This window comes from Puma concolor, chromosome C2 (genome assembly GCF_028749965.1).
Source record: "Puma concolor isolate L17-30 chromosome C2, mPumCon1.1.hap2, whole genome shotgun sequence".
Classification (NCBI taxonomy): Eukaryota; Metazoa; Chordata; class Mammalia; order Carnivora; family Felidae; genus Puma; species Puma concolor.
In genome coordinates this window covers 157524769-157544451 of record NC_141675.1, presented here as the reverse complement: position 1 = coordinate 157544451, position 19683 = coordinate 157524769, and the positions used below count along the sequence as shown (strand labels likewise).

The 19683-nt window shown below is 59.0% G+C and overlaps 1 long non-coding RNA gene across 1 annotated transcript; it reads left to right on the top strand.

Annotated features, from left to right (window-relative positions):
* The first annotated feature begins 610 nt into the window (after nucleotides 1-610).
* LOC147577652 (uncharacterized) lies at nucleotides 611-1840 on the top strand. Its single transcript, XR_015255887.1, has 2 exons — nucleotides 611-931; nucleotides 1117-1840. It is a non-coding gene; the product is annotated as an uncharacterized LOC147577652 (long non-coding RNA).
* The last annotated feature ends 17843 nt before the right edge of the window (nucleotides 1841-19683 follow it).

The window sequence follows — 19683 nt, the reverse complement described above, 5'->3', positions numbered from 1 at the left end:
AGTGAAGTGTCATCAAGGACAAGAAGAGACATCTGAGCAAGGGACTCTGGGATGCACTTTCTCGAATAGGCCTCGGCCCGGGAGAAGCAGAGGGAGGGCCGTTCCAGATGACAAGAAATGGAATGGACCTGGGGCGCCTGGGTGGCTCAGTTAAACATGCGACTTCGGCTCGGGTCATGATGTCCTGGTTCATGAGTTCGAACCCCGCATCGGGCTCTGTGCTGACAGCTCAGAGCCTGGAGCCTGCTTCCGATTCTGCCTGTGTGTGTGTGTCTCTCTCTCTGCCCCATTCGTGCTCTGTCTCTCTCTCTCTGTCTCTCTCTCTGTCTCTCTCTCTCTCTCTCAAAATAAATAAGCATTAAAAAAATAATTTAAAAGGGGCGCCTGGGTGGCGCAGTCGGTTAAGCGTCCGACTTCAGCCAGGTCACGATCTCGCGGTCCGGGAGTTCGAGCCCCGCGTCGGGCTCTGGGCTGATGGCTCAGAGCCTGGAGCCTGTTTCCGATTCTGTGTCTCCCTCTCTCTCTGCCTCTCCCCCGTTCATGCTCTGTCTCTCTCTGTCCCAAAAATAAATAAAAACGTTGAAAAAAATAATAATTTAAAAAAGAAAGAAAGAAATGGAAAAGACCCAACAAGCAAATGCCGAGTGGGGAATTGTATCGCCGCTCTGACAAACCATGGAGGACCTGGTCTGGACGGTGTCCGGGAAACTCCCGTGTGGCTGGTGTGCCCACCGATCGGGCAGAGGCCACGGAAGAGGCCGTGTGCTCCCAACAGAGGTGTGTCCGAAACATCCATGCAGAGATGCTGTGATGGGTACAATGTCTTGAACGTATTTCACATACAACTCAAACAATAAAGCAAACCCAGAAGAAGAGCAGGAATTGTTCATCTCTTGATGGAGACGAGGAGTTTTACGTTCCCCTACTTTCTGTACGTGTGAACATTCTCACGGTGAAACAGTGGGGAGCGCTGGGCGCGGGGAGGGCGCTGCCTCTCCGGCGGCTGGTGGTCCTGGGTGGTTTTGGTGAGCACAGTAGGAAGGCCCGGTCCCTGGGGCTCTCTCCTCGGCTTGCGCACACAAAGCCACTGCCCCCGTTTGCATCCCTGCTCCGCAGGCCACCAGCTGCTCACAGCTCCGGGGACGACTTCCTGACCCAGAAGGACCCGGGTAAACCCGGGGCAGAGGTCACGAGGTGGAGACTTCACACAGAGACGGTGCGTCCCGGAGGAGCAGTGGCCGGGGCTTCCGGATGCCTGGGCCACAGACACCCTCCTTTCTTTTATCCCGAATCGAGCCGCGCAGGCCAAGGACCAGCCTGTGCCCAGGACCAGCGGACTCCGCACTCCCAGCCCCCTCTGTCACTGCCCGCTGGCTCCTGTGTTCTGTGCAGTTCCCGCCGGGTCCCATGCGGCTTCTCCCAGTAAGGACGGCACAGCAGGCAGGCGGCTCGGTGACTCCGCAAACCGGCTTTGGAGGCGGACAGCCGCTCCAAAAGAATTCCCGGAGCTTGACCCTTCCTGGCTCAGTGCCCCACTCTATGGTGACTGGGACGCCACACAGCGGGCCTGGGAGAGGGGACAGACAGTGCTGGAAAGCAGCAGGGGGACCCGAAGACATCCGCGGAGCTCGACTGGAAATTTAGCCTCAGGAAATTATCTTGCAAATGCACAGACTCTTTCACACCGTAATAACTACCATGGTTCTAAATGTGGGATAGGAGAAAATTGAGAATGATCCAAATTTCCTAAAGGACAGTTACAAAGGACATTAGTGTGATCCCAGTTTGTAATTACGTGATGTGATGTTCTATTATATCATGTTAGCTGGAAGAAAACACACTGGAGGGTAGAACTGAGGGTAATTTTTACTTCTGCTCTGCATGGTTTCCCACATTGGCTGCGTGGCTGTTAGTGGGATTTGTCTGATACCCGCCACATCCCCAGCATTCTAGCTAGAGCTCTACGCGTGAGTGTGGACATGAACGACACTTTGCAGAAAGGAAACAAGCTCAGCAACATTGAGCTGACGAGCTGGTGCACAGCGGCCGGGGTCCAAGCCTGAGACCGCGACACAGGCCCCAGAGGCCCCGCCAAACCCGGCATCTTATTAAAAATGCAGCTGGCTGGGCCCTGCCCCCAGATCTGCCTGGGCAGAGCCCAGGAATCCGCATGGACCGGCCCCTGGGCGACGGGCTTCCGGTTAACCTCAAGGTCAGAGGGGCCCAGAGTTCCCAGAGCCTGTGGTTGCAGGGAGACGGCCACTGGGAGCTAGAACGCCCAGGGCCTGAAATCCACCCACCACCCCAAACTCACTCCAATATGTGCCTGCTCCCTCTCCTTGGTATCTGGGCTTAGAAACTGCCCTGGAGAGGACGTTCACCCCACCGACTCCTGGGCCCTCAAAGTGGGGACTTCCCAAGAGAACAGGGTGGGATCTGAACACAGGTCTGTCCACAGCAACGTCCTGTGAGTTCCCAAGAAAAATGGAGCAGTGTATAGGAGACAGGCCACACACCCAGATGGTGGTTCCAGAAGGTTCCTCGGGGCCCAGGATCTTAGTTGAGCACCTACTTGAAGCCAGACTCGCCATTGGGGTGTGGACAGGGTAGCTCCCTGCCCTGCGTGGCCCGATGCTGACCCCACCTTGGTCCCTGGGGAGAGGGAGGGGCCGGTCACCCCAGGTCACCCCGGCTCGGGCTGAACCAGAATGTGTGCTGCCCGCCAGGGGAGGGCAGGGCGGCGGCCCCGAGAGTTCCGTCGGGCCAAGGGGCAACTCCGGCCGCCCCCCGCTCAGCGCCGGGGGCTCCAGGTACCGGCAGTGGCCGGGCCTGTGACACACTCTCCCGATGCCGGCTCCAGGCTTCCTGTCCGGAAAGCCAGGCTGACGTCAGCCTGCGTGGGGACTCACCCTCTCCCGGCCCACGCGGAGGCAGCGGCGAGTCCAGAACGAGGCCCCTTTGGTACAAAAGCCCTGGGTGAAGGGGCTGAGAGGGGCTCTGAGGGCCCCTCCCAGGCCCCCCGGACTCAGAGACCACGGCGATACTCAGCACCGTCCACAAGGTGCAGGCACGGGGCGGGGAAGCCCCGAGGGGGTGCAGAGACCTCCTAACACTTTGCAGAGTCCTGCACGTTCGTGTCCCAGGTGCCTGTCCAGAGGAGCACACGGCACGGCCGGCCGGACCCCTGTCTGAGCCTGGGACTGCGGTCAAGGAGAGCCGGTGGCTCCGATCGCCCGGCCAAGTGTGTGTGTGTGTGTGTCCACCTGTGTGCATGCCTGTGTAACCGTGGGTGCACCCTCCCTCCCAGGGTGTACAAGGAAGTATGTGGAACCTCAGAGCCCCGCCTGGGGGAGAGGGCAGGTCCACCCGTGGAGGAGGGGATGGTTGGGCCTTGGGCACCTGCCCACACATGCATACACGTGCACACATGGTCGTGCCGAGAGGGAGGGGAGGCACCCAAGTGAGATGGGGCCCGGCTCACAGGCTTGGAGCACAGGGGCCATGGGGACACAGGTGGAAGTGCCCTGAGGCCCGCCGAGCTGTGGGAACGGGGACCTGTGACCCCTCAGCTTGCTTCCCGTTGAATTCGTGGCCCGACCAGAGGCAGCGTGCCGTGTCCCTGTGCCGGGAGGGACCCTGACCGCTGACTGAGTGCCCTGGAGCCTGTAGTCAGACGGGGACATCCGGGGACGCTGCTGGGGACCAAACACTCTGTCTCAGCCCCAGCTCACCGGGTGGGGGAGGGATCTGCCCTTCCCCGGGAGGCAGCAGGGGCCGGGGGGACACAGGGGGTCGGGGTCTCAGCTCCATGACGGCTGGGGCTCCTGGCACTGTCCCTCCCACGTGCCCTCATACGGAGACAGAGGGAGGGGCCACGTGGTCCGTGAGGCCCCCGGCCAGGAACGCTGACAGCCACCAGGCTCCAACAGAGGCAGAGAGGACCGTCTGTCTGAGCCTCAGCGGGGAGAGCAGGCCTGACCCTTTGATCTGACTTCCGGCCTCCAGACTGTCACTGAATAGATTCCGGTTTAAGCCCCTAGTGGGTGGCACTTGGCCGTGGCCAAATCAGTACATTCACACGAACTAGGGGCTGGAGGCTCCGTGGCTTGAAAGATTTGTGTGCAGACACAAGGGGCACGGACAGTGGTCACTCCAGGTGGGAGAAGGGGACGATCAGAGTTTGTTTTATTCTGTTTGTTTGGGTGGCTTAGCAGGGCCCCCTGTCCCTCCCCCCAGTGTGCAGATCTTTTGTGGGGGGGGGAGGGCAGCCTGGGACAGCACGCATGGCCCAGCCAGTGCCGACAACGGATGTGGCCAACTTGTCCTCGGGAAGAGGATGTCCAGGATCGAGCCCCAGGCTGAGCTCACGGCCCAGGGTTCATCCCAGGGCAGCCTCCCAGGACCGCCCCCCCTCCCCAAAGCTCGTCCTTTCCCCGTGGTGCTGTCGCCGTGGGGGCTCTCCGTGGGCCTGTCTGCTGTTGAGTAGCGGGCGCCCAGGTTCTCTGGCTAGAGAGGGGCTTAGGGGCTGGAGGCTTCTGTGCTCTGTCGCCCCCTCCGAGCAGTCCTCCCTGACCTTCCCATCTAGAGCTGCACCTGTCACTGCCCGTCATATCGCCGTGCTTGCTGCACAGGCGGTGTGTGTAGTGACGAGGGATGCACTCTGGGGCCAGGGCTCTGGGCCTCTAATCCAGCTCCTGTGTGACCTTGGAAAAGTTGCCTAACTTCCCTGTGCCTCTGGATTGCAGTGGTTCCCCGCTCCTCAAAGCGGCTTAGACAGCTGAGGAGCTCAGAAGGGCACCAGCAGCAGGGACCGTTGCCCAGAGTGAGGCCCGAGTACCGCCGCACCCCTGCCTGGAGCTGCCCCTCTCCCAGCCCCACTACAGGTCAGTCCCGGGAAGTTACAGAAAATAACGGGAAGGTGCAGCCCCCACCCCCACCCCCCAGGCCTCTGCAGGGTCATGGGATGTGGTCCCGGAATCTGGGTGCTGGGCAGCTCCTGCCTGACTCTGGTGTGTGGGCAGACCCGCCTCCTGCCCCAAGTAGGTCGGCATTCCAGGGTCACCATCCCCGCGCGATGCCAGTGGACGCAGGGGCAGGCCTGGCCCGTGGCCGTGCGGGCACCTGCCTGCGCCTCCCGGTGACGCCACCCGGAGTGACGGTCAGGACGGCTGCGGAGGGGGAGCAGGCACCCCTCAGCTCCCTTCCCTCCAGCTCCGTCCGGGCTCTGCCTCAACAACACCCGTGGGGCTCCTCGTGGCACTCCTGGGCGGTGCCACAGTTGAGTGAACTTGCAGCGGGAAATGCAGCGACGGGACACTCCTGTGCCTCCAGCACCGCCTCCTCCCGGAAACGGGCCCGCGCCGGTGTCAGGCGGGCCTCCCCCAGGGTGGCCGGAGGCCGTCCAGCTCCACGGGTGACCTGCTACCTTAATGACCGACATGTGGCCGCTTAGCGGCCTGGCTGGCTGGCTGCAAGGGCAAAGCCAGGCGAACAAAGCAGGCCATTAAAAAGCTGTATGGAGGCATTTGCCCGCAGCCCGGGGCGGGAGGGCCAGACGGGAGGCGAGGCAGGACGCACGATCCCTGGCAGGACACCCCGGTCTCGTGTCCTTGCTGGCGAGCCGCGGCACAGGACTGGACGTTTAGCGCCTGCAGGGCCGGGAGCAGAGGGGCCTGAGTCACAGCGGAAGACAGGTCACGGTCCGAGGAGAAAGCGGGTGACCCGTATTGTCTCCAGGGTCCCGTCCTCTTGGTGGAAGTTTCTGAGAACCCCTCCCGCCCTCGGCTGCTTTCCCTTCCTCCGTTGTCCATTCCTTCGTTCATGTATTCACTCAGTCATTCGTCCGTCATGCGTTCCGTGCGCACTTTCTGTGTGCCAGGCGCTGTCCAAAGTTCCAGGGACACAGCAGAGAACCAGCCAAGTCCCCGCCCCCACGCACCTTGCAGTCAGAGCAGGGACTGCGGCTGTCTCAGCCGCGGGAGCCGGGCAGTGACGCAAGCCAGCGCGGGCGCAGCACATGAAAAAAACAGCAGCTACTGCAAGACAGGTGACGGGGACATGCAGTGCCCTCAAGGGCTTGGCTCCTGGACCCGGCAAGGCAGTGAAAGGACAGGGAGCTTGTGGAGAGAAAGCACACGGGTGCACACGTCTACTCTGCGGACAGAGCTGTGTTCACACGCTGTGCGAGCAAGGCCACCGAGCCACGAACCCCGGGGGCAGGGCTGGCACCGGGGGTCGTAAGGCGCTGCCTGCGGCTGTGATGTCAGCCTCTGTCTCCGGGAGCCGAGGGGCCACCGGCCGCGACGGCCTCGCCGAGACCCTGTGCCAAGAACACACGCACTTCCTGTGGGCTCCCCGGGGCCCCACGCAGGAGCATGGAGGGGATACGAAGGCAGGCACATCCCTGAGAGACCCAGCATTCTTAAGCCAAGCATGCCTGGGGGCCTTCCTGGGGCCTGGCCGAAGCTTCCCCTTGCTGTCCCCAACCCCTTCACTTGGACTCAGGTCTGCAGGGGCACCACACGGCTCTCCCGGCTTCCCCCCGCTCCCACCCCATCCCTGCTGTCACAAGCGTTTCCCCCAACAGGATCCCGGCTCCGGTGGCTTCTGGAATGGCACAGAATGTGTCAGCCCAGACTCTGCTGGCTCCCTGAGGGGCCAGAGGGGGAGGTGTTGAAAAGGTCACAGCCTTCCATTCGCCAGCTTTGTCTCCTGGACCTCTCAGGGCCTCACTTTCTAGAGAAAAGGGAGACGCTGGACCAGATGTTCTCCAAGAGCCTGCCAGCTGTCAACAATACAAGACCTCCATGCTGGTTCCTGGCCTGGGGCCCGGGCCGTGCCTGCAGCACTGAGGGACGCATGGAACCAAGGCCAGGAGGGGCTCCCGCCAGAGTCCGTGGCCGCTCTTCACTTCCCCCTCGCACCCAGCTTGTGCGGTCCTGGCCACACTGCACCATCTCCAACGTCTGGAGGGCACTGGCACCCGTCGGGGTTGAGTCTCTGTGCCCTGGGACTCTAGGACCCGGCCAGGCTGCCCTTGTCTCAGAAAACGTGTTTGCAGTTGGGGACTCATGCGAAGTCGTGAAAATAAGACCGGCTCTGAAATGTGCAATGATCTCCTCCAGAGGAGCCGATGAAATCGAGCCACCTCCTATCTGGTTTCCACAAGTATCAGAAAGAAATGTGCTCCACTGCAAGTTAGCGGTGGGGAGCAACCTGGAAGTGCTTAAACAAATAGAGTTTTTATAAAAAGTTGCATCGTGAGAATCCGGAGATAGACGGTCGCTGTCTGGGGTTTAACAGGTCAATGCCCTCATCACCAAAGTCTCTGCAGTTTTCTAGAGCTTTGCCTCGCTGATGCAAGATGGCTGCTGTGGCACCAGCCATCCCATCCTGCTCTCTGGTGACCGCTCTCTGGAGAGCTGGTGTGGGGGGCGGAAATGGGGGAAAGGGTCTGCGGTAACCGCACCTACGAACAATGGTGCTCTGCCCCCGCGGTCCCAAGCCACCAGCAGGGTGACATGAGCCGTCAGTGTTAAAACCAGTTACTGGGTGGGGGTGGGGGCGGAGGAGGCAAGACGGCGTGTCTGTTGTAAGAAGCTCCCCAGCTTCAGGGAGGTTAGAATGTGGGGGGCGCCTGGGGGACTCAGTCGGCTGAGCATCCGACTTCGGCTCAGGTCACGATCTCGCAGTTCGTGGGTTCGAGCCCCGCGTCGGGCTCTGTGCTGACAGCTCAGAGCCTGGAGCCTGCTTCGGATTCTGTGCCTCCCTCTCTCTCTGCCCCTCCCTGGCTCACACTTGGTCTCTCTCTCAAAAATAAATAAACGTTAAAAAAAAAAATTTTAGAATGTGAAAAGTATGCGGAATCCAACGTGAGAACAGGCCAGTCACAGCAGATTTCACCTGAGGGAGCGCCTGGGGCACACAGGGGTCCGCAAAGGCCAGGGTGTGGGTCCCCACGCAGCCACCTGGGCTGGACCCCACCACAGCCACACCAGCTGTGACACACCAGCCCTCGCCCCAGGGGTAGTGCCCAGGGCTCCCCCCACGGCAGCCGTTGAGCCCTCACCCCTGTCCTTGCAGGGAAGCATGTCACGGCAAGAGACTGGGGTCCTTGCGGGGCCCCGGACCCGTACACCTGCCCCTCTGTAACAGGCCGTCCCCCCCCCTCCCCCCCGGTAAATAGAAAGTTGGCGGGTGCCATGGACACAGCCCGACCAAAGGGCAGGAGTGGCTGTAGGGGCAGAGGCTCCCCTTGAAGTCCACCCGGAGGCTTGAAGCCACGGGAGCAGACGCCCTGCTGGCCGAGGGGCCGGCGCTGCCCCCGAGGACGGACAGCCCCGAGGCCGTGTCCCAGAGAGCGTTCGGAGCAGTCCTCCTGGCCACCTAGGCGGAGAGGGGCCAAGGATGGGACGACAGACAGAGCCGGGGAGAGGCCCCACACCCTCCAGTCCGGAAACAGAGACCAGCGATAATGACGGCCAAAACGTTGCCGGCATTTCTGGAATCTTCCTGCTGCTCCACACGGACTGTAATCTGCTTTCAATGTGTGCTTCTCCGGCACCGAGACTGCCCGCTGCCCAGGACGAGCACCCAGCCTAGGGGAGAAGAGGTGCTCCCGACATCAGCTCTGGGGGCCGAACAGCACAGAACCCTCCATGGAGGGCCTCGCCGCCTTCAGCCCCGCGGCCTGCTAACTGCTAACGAGAGCGGGGCTATCTGCGGAGATCTCCGGGGGAATCGGCAGCTCTCCAGTTAGCATAAGGAACACCAGAAAGGACTCTCCTGGCTGAATTGATGGTGTTGAAGACACGTGGGTGGGCTACATTCCGGAGGTGGTGCCCGCCCTGCGCTGGGCACAGAGCCGAGGAGGGCTTCCAGCAAGGCCTGGCCCCCCCGGGTCTGCATCCCGCACCGTCAGGGGTCCTGGTGGCGGGTGCCCCTGCCTCCGGAAGCCCCGCGCTGGCCGGAGCACCCACGGGGCACACTGCTAGGATCCCCGGGGCCACCGACAGGCCACGGCTGTCTCCTGTCTGCTCATCGACACAGGCTGATTTCCTAAACACCTCTGGTCAGACCGTGAGGTTGTGCGGGACTCTAAGCTTTAGCCGCCTGGAAGTCTGGGGCCACGGTCACCCTGAGAGCTGTGCCTGACCCAGCCGGCCAGAGGACACGCAGATGGCCCCGGCCTCCCGGAGCCGATGCCCACGCCCCCGCGTCCTCCTTCCCATCTGGTGCTCTCCGGTGTCTGGCCGCAGCCGGCCTCCACGCCCTGGTACGGCATGTGTCCTTACCCTAGAGAGTCTCCAGGACCGTGCAATCCGTTGGTCACTTGGCCCACTGGCCGTAGCTCATGGACTCACACACCACATGTCGCCATCTGGCCCCAGGCTGGCCCTCCAAGGCCGCTGATTATCCCGTTGGCTCGGAGATTGCTCTTCCTGTTTGGGCCTGCGAAGGCATGGTCTTGGAGGCCGGCTGGCCTGTGCACAGCCTGCAGAAAGCCCAGCGCCTCCCCCCGGTGCCCCCGAACGTCCCGAGTCAGGAGGCCAGGCCCAGGGGCTCTGCCCAGGGCAGGAGGGCCTGGAGACAGCCGGCCCACACTGACAGCTGCAGCTTTGAGACGGTCTCTGACCTCGCCAGCCAGGCGTCGGATTGTCCCTAAGCATGAGAACCCCAAACCACCCTGGGCTTCTTTGTGGGGACTTAGGAGTTAGAGGCAAGAATACAGGCACAGGCCCCCCACAGGCTCCCTGTCTCTGCCCCCCAGCTCCCACCCCAGGGCACTTATATCTGCTGCCGTATCTGCCCCAGCCACCTGCCTGTGGAAAGGGTGGGGGGACAGACCCCAGAGTGCCCCAAGTAGAGACCAGAATGTGGTCAGGGCAGAGGGTTGGAAAGAGGGGCCGGGGCCCGACTTGGGAACCCACCTGGCCTATAGGGGGCAGGGACCTCCATGCATGGACCCAGCCAGGGCCCCACCCTCCAATTCTAGAAGGGAGGGGCGGCTGTGACAGCTCTTGGGGACACGGAGGCCCGGGAGTCCCTGTCCTGTGTTAGGGGAAGTCACTGGGAAGGACGATCTGAATGGAGAGTTCAGGACAGTCCCACTGGGCAAGGCAGTAAACATACACTTGGACCCCGGGGTCCATAACCTACTGTTGAGGGACGGGGGGGCCTGGGGGTGTGTCTGAGAACGCCCCCACCCCCGGCCTCCCAAGAAACAAGCCACAGGCTCCCAGCCCGTATCCCCGAACCCACCCCCAGGGTCCACACACTCAGAGACGAGCCCTAGATGGCCACAGCTGGGAGCAGGGCGGAAGAGGAAGGGGGCCTTGGCTGGGACTGGGGTGCTGGGGGCCCCGGAGGACCCAAGGCGCCCCGCCCTCACCAAGGGGGTCTCCGAATACGGTAACATCGGCGGACAATGTCACTGCCACTCTAGCAGGGAGCCAGGGGCAGGGGCAGGTGTGGTGGCCCTAAGGAACACCGAATTGTGCCCCTGCCCCAGGGTGGCCCAGGAGCCTTGGGCGTGAGCCGGACCCCAGAGTGGGCTCTCTTGGGGCCAGAATGGAACTGGTAACTCCGTGTTCCATCAGCTGGGGTCCTGCTGCCCTGGGTCCTGGGTCTGCCCTGACAAAGCCCCACAGGCTGGGCGGCTTGAACAACGGAATTTTCTGTCACCCGGGCCGGAGGCAGGAAGTGGAGATCGGGGTGAGGGCAGGGCTTGTCCCTTCCGAGGGCCCTGCTCCAGGCCCTCCGGCTTCTGGAAACCCCACAGGTTCTTTGCAGGCGGCCGTGTTCTCCCTGTCTTCACAACATCTTCCCTCTGTGTGTGTCTCAGTGTCCGAATGTCCCCATTTTATAGGGACATCAGATTGGATTAGGGCCACCCTAATGGCTTCATCTTGACCTGGCCATCTGCAAAGATCTTATTTCCAACTAAGGTCCCGTTCACGGGTACTGGGGGTTAGCACTCCTGCATCCTGGGGGGCACACAATTCAGCCCATCAGCTGGGGGAGGCGGGGGAGGCTGCGAGCCCACCTGCGGATGGGGACAGAGGTCCCCTGGGCTGAGGCCGGCCCCTCCCCACAGCCACGCACAAACATAAACCTGCATCTCGTTTTACGAGCTGGAAATCTAATAGCAAACCCTCCTGCTACTTAAATTTCTACATTAGGACCTGGGAGCGTGAGCATTTTCCCCTCCTCCACCCCCCCCCCACTCTCTCCACCCCCCCACTCCCTCCACCGCCGTTTTATGCTGAGTTGATTCAAGTGGGCACGTTGCCAGGGTGAACATTAACCGTGAGGCTCTTTCCCCGCCTTGGGAATATGCATAATAATTTTATATCTTCTCCATCTGGCCAAACACAGCCTCGAACGTTCTGATGATGAGCCAGGGGGCATATTCTCGGTTTCCTCTGGTGGTATAGAGTTTTCTAGAACCGGAGAGGGGAGACACTGAAAACATTGTGGGGCCAGCGCTCCCTTGGACGTATTTTATTGTTTTAATATATAAATAGGTTCTTTTAAAAGGGGAGCCACATATCTCATGGTGTGCCCCTTTTATGTGCAGAAGCTCCAATTACTTGATATTTTGTAAGCGCCTGAAAAATTATATTTCTAATTCCTCCCAAGGCCCATCATGAGAAAGCTTATTATAACCGCGGGGCATTCCCCCCAGGATTTGGCCGCTGCCGCGCCGAGGGCGACGATGGCGTTCACGGCTCCTTGCAGGGATGGGCCCTGCAGGCTCAGATGTGATGTGTCACTAGCGATGTCGGTCTGGATCTGCATCGTTGAAGCACCCGTAGTGCTTGAAGGCTGTGGAGAGCGAGGACAATCGTACCACTTTGCCACGGTCAGGACAGTCGCGTCATCGCTCAAGTGAGTCACACTGCCCAGCACAGAGCAGAGAAAGGCGTGACCCCCCCCCACCCCCCGTCTGCGTGCAGAGAGATGATCCCAGGGGTACAGGGAGGGGAGAGCCCACGGAGCAGGCCGAGCCATCTGGAAACCCCTGGCTGCAGACAAATGGCTGAGGGCAATGGTCCCTCCCTGCTCCCCATTCCTTTTGTCACCTCCTGAGGCCCGGTGTCTGTCCTCTATGGCCCTCTCCCAGCTCTGGACAGTCCTTGGCCGTTAAATGTCTCCAGAATGCCAGGGAATCATGTTGCTCCCAGGCAAAATGCTCCCTCCATCTGGGGTTTATTAGAAAGAGGTCTGAAACTTTACAGAGGGGTACGGGGTGGAGAGTCTGTCCCAAGGGGAGCCGGCCTCGGGAACTCTGACACTGGAGGAGGCGCAGGGCCGGAGGCTGGGGGCAGGCGTTAGCGTGGGTGGGCAGGCTAACTCGGGGTCAGAAAACAACCCCCCGCCTCTGCTTCCCGATTCCGCGCCTGGTGCAACTCGACCTCAGCTCAGCAAACATAACGCTAATGCCTAATACTTGCTGGCTGCCAAATTCTAGGAGGGATGAAGGGAAGGAAAGCTGTGGCCCGTGCACTTGGGGAGCCTGCAGTGTAGACTTAGCAGAGGTGGAATCTGAGCTGGTAATGTCAGAACAGGACAGCGCCGTTAAACGTCAGGCTCTGAGATCCTTGAGGCAACCAGGAGGGTGGGGTGTAGAATCACCCCCAACATCCTTTACATCCTTCTGCCTCAGTGACAAGAACCCCAGCTTTTAGCTAGATTAAAAGACTACAACCCCACACAACATAGTGACTGAGTAAGGAATGTCTTCTTGGCTGGAATGCGGAGGTGATGGATGTCCCCCAACAGCCATTTTGGACCACGAGGTGTCACGATCAGGACAAAGGAGCAGCCGTGTGGAAAAAGTCTGACTCCCAACTCTTATCTGAGCACATTGTAATAGAAAGCCCTCAACCTAGTTGGATATACTCCCCATCCTGTCTTGTGGCCATGTGCCTAAAGTTTGGCCAACAAATCTTAAGCAGCTGTCTTATATATGCAGCTTTCAGAAAGCATCCTTACACAGCAGGGCCATGCCCTCTGCTACGACCTGAACTGTGTCCCCCTCCTGAAATTCACATGTTGGAGCCCTGACCCCCCGCGTGATGGGATTTGGAGGTGGGGGCTTGGGGAAGTATCTGGGTTTAGATGAGGTCATGAGTGTGAGCCCCAGGATGGGATCATTGTCCATATAGGAGGAAGGGACTGGTTATCTCTGTGCCGCGTGAGGACACAGTGAGCAGGTGGCCGTCTGCAAGTCCGGCGGGGAGGCCTCACCAGAACCCCACCGTGCGGCACCCTGATCGTGGCCCTGCCGCCTCCAGAAGCGTGAAAAATAAACGTCCGTTGTTTCAGGCGCGCTGTCTGTCTGCGGCATTTTGTTACAGCCGCCCGAGCTGACCGAGGCTCAGTTCATCCCTCCGCCGGCTGGGACGCCCAAGCGGCTGGCCCGTGAGGGAGCGCGCTGCCCATGGAGCCATTAAGGAACCAGATGCTGTTCTGTCTGGGCCAGATCGCCCCCTACGATTATCTCGGATTTGTGATGTATTCTGAGACAGAACATACATACGAACCCTGAACGTTGATACGGCCTTTGCTCTGGTTTTCTAATGAAAAAAAACCAAAACCAAAAAACCTGAGTAATAATTTTGCCTGAGAATTCTCACTCCACAGGCTGATAAACACCTTCTGTGTTCTCACCTTCCCAGATCAGGTGGGTGTTTCCTGAGGCAAATGAGGTCCAGCCCCTCGGGTGGGTATTCTCCGGCCCTGTGCGTCACACAGCCTGCCCTGGTCGCACGGCGCCTTCTTTACGTGACAAGATCTCAGCTGATCTTATAAAGAGCAAAGAGAATTTGGACACATTTTTAGAACAACTCTGCTCAAGACTCTCTTCCTCCCAGAAGCCTCTCCCCGATGCATCCTGCCCCTCTGCCCCCAGGCTCCCAGGGTGTGACCCTCCACCCTGCAGGGCCGCCCCCTCCCCACCTGCACTGCGTCCCCTCAGCAAGGAGATTTCCACCCAGATGGTCCAACTCGGGAGCCGTAAGGAGAACCCCCAGAGGCCGCGGCTGCAGGAAGAGACACCACACTGGGGTCACAGGGACTCAGGCCCAGGGACCCTGGGGACCATTGCCGTGACAGCCTTCCCCCCACACCCGGACCTCCGGCAGGTCGCCCCTCGAGGAACCACCCTGCGAGGGGGCCTGAGTGACGGGGTCTGAGAATGACCCCCGGCAAGACGTACAGCAGGTGGAATGAAGAAAACCAAAAGTCCCACCCAGTTTCCCTCAGAGAAAGACCAGGACGGGAGGAAGCCACCCTCCATCCACGAGGTCACACACAACCAGAGGGCAGAGTGATGGGGTCCTTTGTAGCCCCTCACCCGTGAGCGCCGTGTCCGGGGCGGGGACAGGCTCAGCCTCAGCCAGGGCCTGGAGCAGAGCGGCCCCCCAGGCCGAGGCAGACCCCGGGCAGCGGGCTGCGGGCTCCCACCCCCGTCCTCTCTGGGAGGTGCCTTGTCCTCTGACTGCCTCTGCCCCACCCTGACCTCCCTCGCCGGAGCACTACCACAGGAGTCAGGTTCCCTGATGGGGCCTATGCGGCCCCTCCCTGTCACCCGCCAGCCCGGCTCCCAGGTCTCCCCGAGGGCAAGAGTCCAGCACGGATTAGCTCAGTGCGGCCTGCCTTCACCCAAAACAGCGTGCCCCGTAGGATCGCCCGATTCTGTTAGCGCCGGGTCCCCATCAGGACTGGCCTTGTCCTGTTCCTAGGAGTACCTGACCCCCTTAGGACATCCCATCACCGTTAGCACACGGCCAGCATCAGGACCACCTCTGTCCTGTTACTATCAGGACGGGGCCCTATTGCTCAGTGTGGCACCGCTGGCTGGTCTGTCAATCCCTGGGCAGGAAAGGGTGCCTGCTCGTTGCCAAGCAGGGCTGGGGTCAGCAGGAGAACTGGGGGCACAGTGACCTGTCACCTTCTTAGTGTCAGCCCGCCCCCGCGGGTAAGATCCCCTCCACCTTCCGTCTTTTGCAGGAAAGAGAGGAATGCGGAATCACAGCTGATGGAAGGGACATCTCAGAAATGGGCCTCTGTGTCAGCGGAGGATGAAGGAAAGGGGGAGAGAGGGACCACCTTGGGGCCACGTGTCTTTGGGGGAGGGGCCCGACCTCCCACCTGCAGCCGCCGTCCTCCGGGCTGCGCTGAGGCGGGCCTCGGGGAGACCTGCTGCTCTGGCCTTGCAACACCCCCCCCACACACACACAAGTGACAAGGGTCCAGGTTCCCTCTGGTGGGAAGGCTCACCCAGGAGGGACACACGTTCCTCGCAAAGTCAAAGGAGCCTGGCGGATTCCTCCGGAAGGGCTTGTCTTTTGACAGGCTTCGCGCCCTCTCCCCCGAGGTCTTTTTCACCAGCCCTGATGCCCCCCTGGTCAGATTAGATCACGGTTTCCCGTCCAACACTGTGAACATCTGGGGCCAGAGAATTCTTTGTCGGGGGCCGATGCTGAGCCCTCCCGACCTCTGCCATTACATGCAGCCCCCCAAAGTTGTGACAGCCAAAATGTCCCCAGACATGGCTAAGCGTCCCCCGTGTCCAAACCACACGGCGTCCTGGCTGAGGAGACCCGAAGTCTGCCGGCTCTGGGATGGGACTCCGGAGGGGCTTGTGCATAAGAGCAACTTAGGGAGAAGCCCGGGGGAGGGGCAGAGTCACAGGAACGTGGGTTTGTCCTGGGGCAAACGGGAGCCCTGGAAGAGCGTCAGAACCGAAGGCCACACCAGAAACCCCCTCCACGGGGAAGTGGTCTGAATGACTCTCGAAACATTTGCATGGGACAGTTTGCATTTGACTGACCCAACCTTTCGGAACATGCAATCTCGCGGGGTCTTATGGGTAAAAGAAATGCTTTGTGGGGCGAAGCTGGAGCCGGGGGAGTTGGGTCCAGGGCCAGAACAGGACTAGGCTGTTCCTAGAGCCACCTGGGAAGGAAGAGGGTGCCTGCCCCACCTGCTTACCCCAGATTCCCACCGGCCGCTTCCTACCTGGCGGCATCGGCCTGCGTGTGCGTGCACACGTGTGTGAGTGTGTGTGCGTGTGTGTGTGCATAGCTGGAGGTCAGCTAAAATAAGAGGTGACTGAGTTAACCTAAAATGGAGAAGTATTTGAATTAGTGAAGAATATTTGCATTGTTAAAAACGGAAGATGTAATTCAAACAGAGATCGACTTGGAAAGACGTACCTCCCTGCAGGGTAATGGGAGAGGGTGACCAGGCCGGGGGTTCGCGGGGTGATGGGAGAGGGTGACCAGGCTGGGGGTTCGCAAGGTGATGGGAGAGGGTGACCAGGCCGGGTGTTCGCGGGGTGATGGGAGAGGGTGACCAGGCCGGGGACTGCTGCTCCAGGACACATGGCTGTCCCTTCCCGGTGCTAGTCTGTCCTGAGCCTGGCAGGGAAACCTCATGCCCCTGCTCCATGGGGAACAGCCAGCGGCAGCCTGTCTGGAGGACGATGCACAGGCCTCCGCAGCACCAGGAACCAATTCTCACTACCCATTTTGATCCTGGGTGATTCTAAGACGCGGTCTGAAATCCTGAAGACCGCCACGGAATCTTCCTTACCTCAGTTCCCAACTGCAGTGGGTTGAATGGCGGCCCCCAAAAGATATGACCACTCAGGACCTAGAAATGTGACCTCATTTAGAAAAAGGGTCTTTGCGGATGTCTCGATGAGGTTGTCCTGGATTAGGGTGGGCCGTAAACCCCCCGAAGGCATCCTTACAAGAGAGAGGGGAGAGCACAGACGCAGGGGGATGCCGTGGGCAAACGGAGGCAGAGAGAGGAGCCAGGCAGCGCAAGCCCAGGACCGTCTGGAGCCCCGGGAGCCGGGCAAGGCAAAAAAGGATCCTCCCGTAGAGCCCCAGGAGGAGCGTGGTCCTGCTGACACTTTGTGCCTTTCCAGCCCCCAGAACCGTGAGACAATACTGTGGTTGTTGAGTTCTGAGGTTTGAAGAGTTGTCGTTTGAAGCCCCCCAGTTGGTGGCGTTTAGTTATGCCCCCCCCCCCAGGAAACTAACACGCTATCTCCAGAAGTGTTACCGCTGCAGGTCCCCTGTGTCTCCAGGCAGCACACTGTGGGCCTGTTGTGCACCCCGCTTTGGGATTGGCAATTACGTGGGGTGATGGTTGCAGGTAAATTTGCCTTGTGCTTTTTAACAGCTGCCTCATGCCACTTCCACTGTCGGCACGTGTGACATTTATTTGACCGGCTCCTCCCGGCGGACATCGAGGCTATTTCCAGCCTTTGACTAGCGCACACACCACGGCAATCGATATCCTCGCGCAAATGTTACTTAGGACGCCTGCGCATATATCTGCAGGGAAATCCCTCGAATGGAGCCGTGGAGTGTATGTAGGTAGCACAAATGTTGCCACAGTGCCCCCCAGAAGCCGTGCCAAGTCGCCCCCCGCCCGCAACCTGTATGAGCCCCTTTCTCCTACGGCATCTCTCACAGTGCGCTCCACACACGTCTGTCCTCGCCAACCTCACAGGTTTCCATGGCTTTCCTCTCCGTTTCCAACCCGTATTCCTTCTCTCTCCCTCCCTCTCCGTCTCCCCCTCCCCTCCCCTCCTCTCTCTCTCTTTCTCTCCCCCTGTCTCATTTTGTTGTTCAGTGCACCTGGGTATCCTTCATACATGTAAGAGCCCTTGTATAACTTTTTTTGGTGAGCTGTTCCTTTTCCATTACTTTGTTGGTCTTTATCACACTGATTTATAGAACCTCTTTATATAGGAATATAGTTAGAGCTTTCCCTGAGATTTATGCTGCAGATTCTGGGTTTCATTTCTCACCAGTCTCCTGTCTTTGTTTATGGTGTTTTCATTTGGGCCAGGATTTTATTATTGTTGATCTTTATTGAATTTTTTTACGTGGCTTCTGAGTTTGGGTTATCCGTTAGAAGACCTTCCCCAACCCAAAGCTATTCAAAGAAACTACAGTGTTCTCCCAGTACGTTGATGGTTTCGAATTTTACAACTAAACCTTTGCTGTATGTGTAACCTATGGGGGTTTAGGGAGTGAGGTAGGGATGTAATTTAATTGTTTCCAGAGAACTATGGAGTTGTCTCAGCAGGACCTGCCGAAAATCAGACTTCAGACGGCTTCGGTAATCAATGTGGTGCCTCCCTTGTTCCAAGTGTTTAAATCTGCGTCTGAGTCTGTTTCTGGCTCCTGGGCTCGGTCCCATGGCCCCATCTATCGAGTTGGCCCAGGCTTCCAGTATTGTAACCGTATAAGCATGTCAGATAGCTGGTAAAGCTACTGGCCTGTGTTAAAAAACAAAACCCAGCTGAGTGAATTTTGGAGGTCTGGTTGGCTTTCTCCAGGGATCCCGAACCAGGCAGCAGGCGGTGCAGCAGACAGAAAGCTCCAGCTCGCTGCACGCACGACAGACCGTCCTGTGCAGAAGAGAGCAGGGCGAGGAGGCTGCCCCGGGCAAAACATCTTAGTTGGGCGAGGTCACTCTCCTCCAGGGGACCGTGGGGATCTGCCACCGATGACCTCGCTCGTGCTGACCGGGTGACTCCTCACGGACTCTGAGATCCCATTTCTGGGAGAGGTCAGAGCCGGAATCAGGTGAAGTCTCGGTTTGGTGACGTGGGGCTTAGCAGAAGTGACTCCATTTTGGAGACTGCTGTCTTCTTTTTGACACCTGACATACCCTTCTCTTCCAGAGTTTCCCCTAGCTACTCTTGCCTGTTTATTTTTCCATGTGAACTTTAAGATCAGCTTGGCTAGTTCTAAGGGAAAAAACCCTCAGCATTGCCGTAAATTCATAGTCTAGTTTCAGAAAACTTGACCCCTTCATCCTACTGAGTCTTTCGAGCCCAGACCAGGTCTCCATTTCATTTCTATTCATTCATCCGTTGGAGAAAGCGTGTTGGAGAGCTTGCTACCCACAGCTGTCCACTTCTCTTTCGTTCATTACGGAGCACTTACCGGTGTTGCGGCATTGTGGACAGGGTATTTTCCCATTACGCAATGTCCCTCATTGCCGCTTGCATCAGAAGAAGGTTCTTGGTCCTCGTCAGTTTGACACAGGTCTCTAGGCTGAGTCCCTACTCTGCGTGGCAGTCTCCCAGCAGGTTCTCTGGGGCGCAGATGTGCCTCCGCCGCCTGCACTCAGCCCTTGTTCCTTGCGTACGAGAGTGCGGCCAGTCCCCCAGAACCGTGTTAAATAGCAGGGAAGATTCTGGCTTTCAACTGAGTGCTCCCAGGCTTTGTTCATTCGGCATAACTCAGGCACTTTGGTTGAGACCTGTTAAATATGCTTTTTCCATATCCTTATTACTCAGGCTTTAAAAAAAAAAAGTATACATGCTGATTCTATCAAATCAGCTTGATTTGTGGAGGTCACCTCATGCTTTTTCTCTGTTGCTTTATGAACATGGAGATCTATTTTAAGAGGTTTCCTAATATTCAGACCGTGTTTACATCCCCAGGTCATGGCTGATTAGGTTTTACACATTTTTGTGTTGATGTTCATTCACGAAATGGGGGTGTGGTTTCCTCTCTGTGCCCATCTCGCTGGGTTTTGGTGTCACTCCTGTGTTGCCTTCATAAAAAGAATTTGGAAATTTGCTTCCTTGTCAATACTGTGCAACCATGGAAGTGGCACTGATGGCTGTGTGTTGCTTAAGGG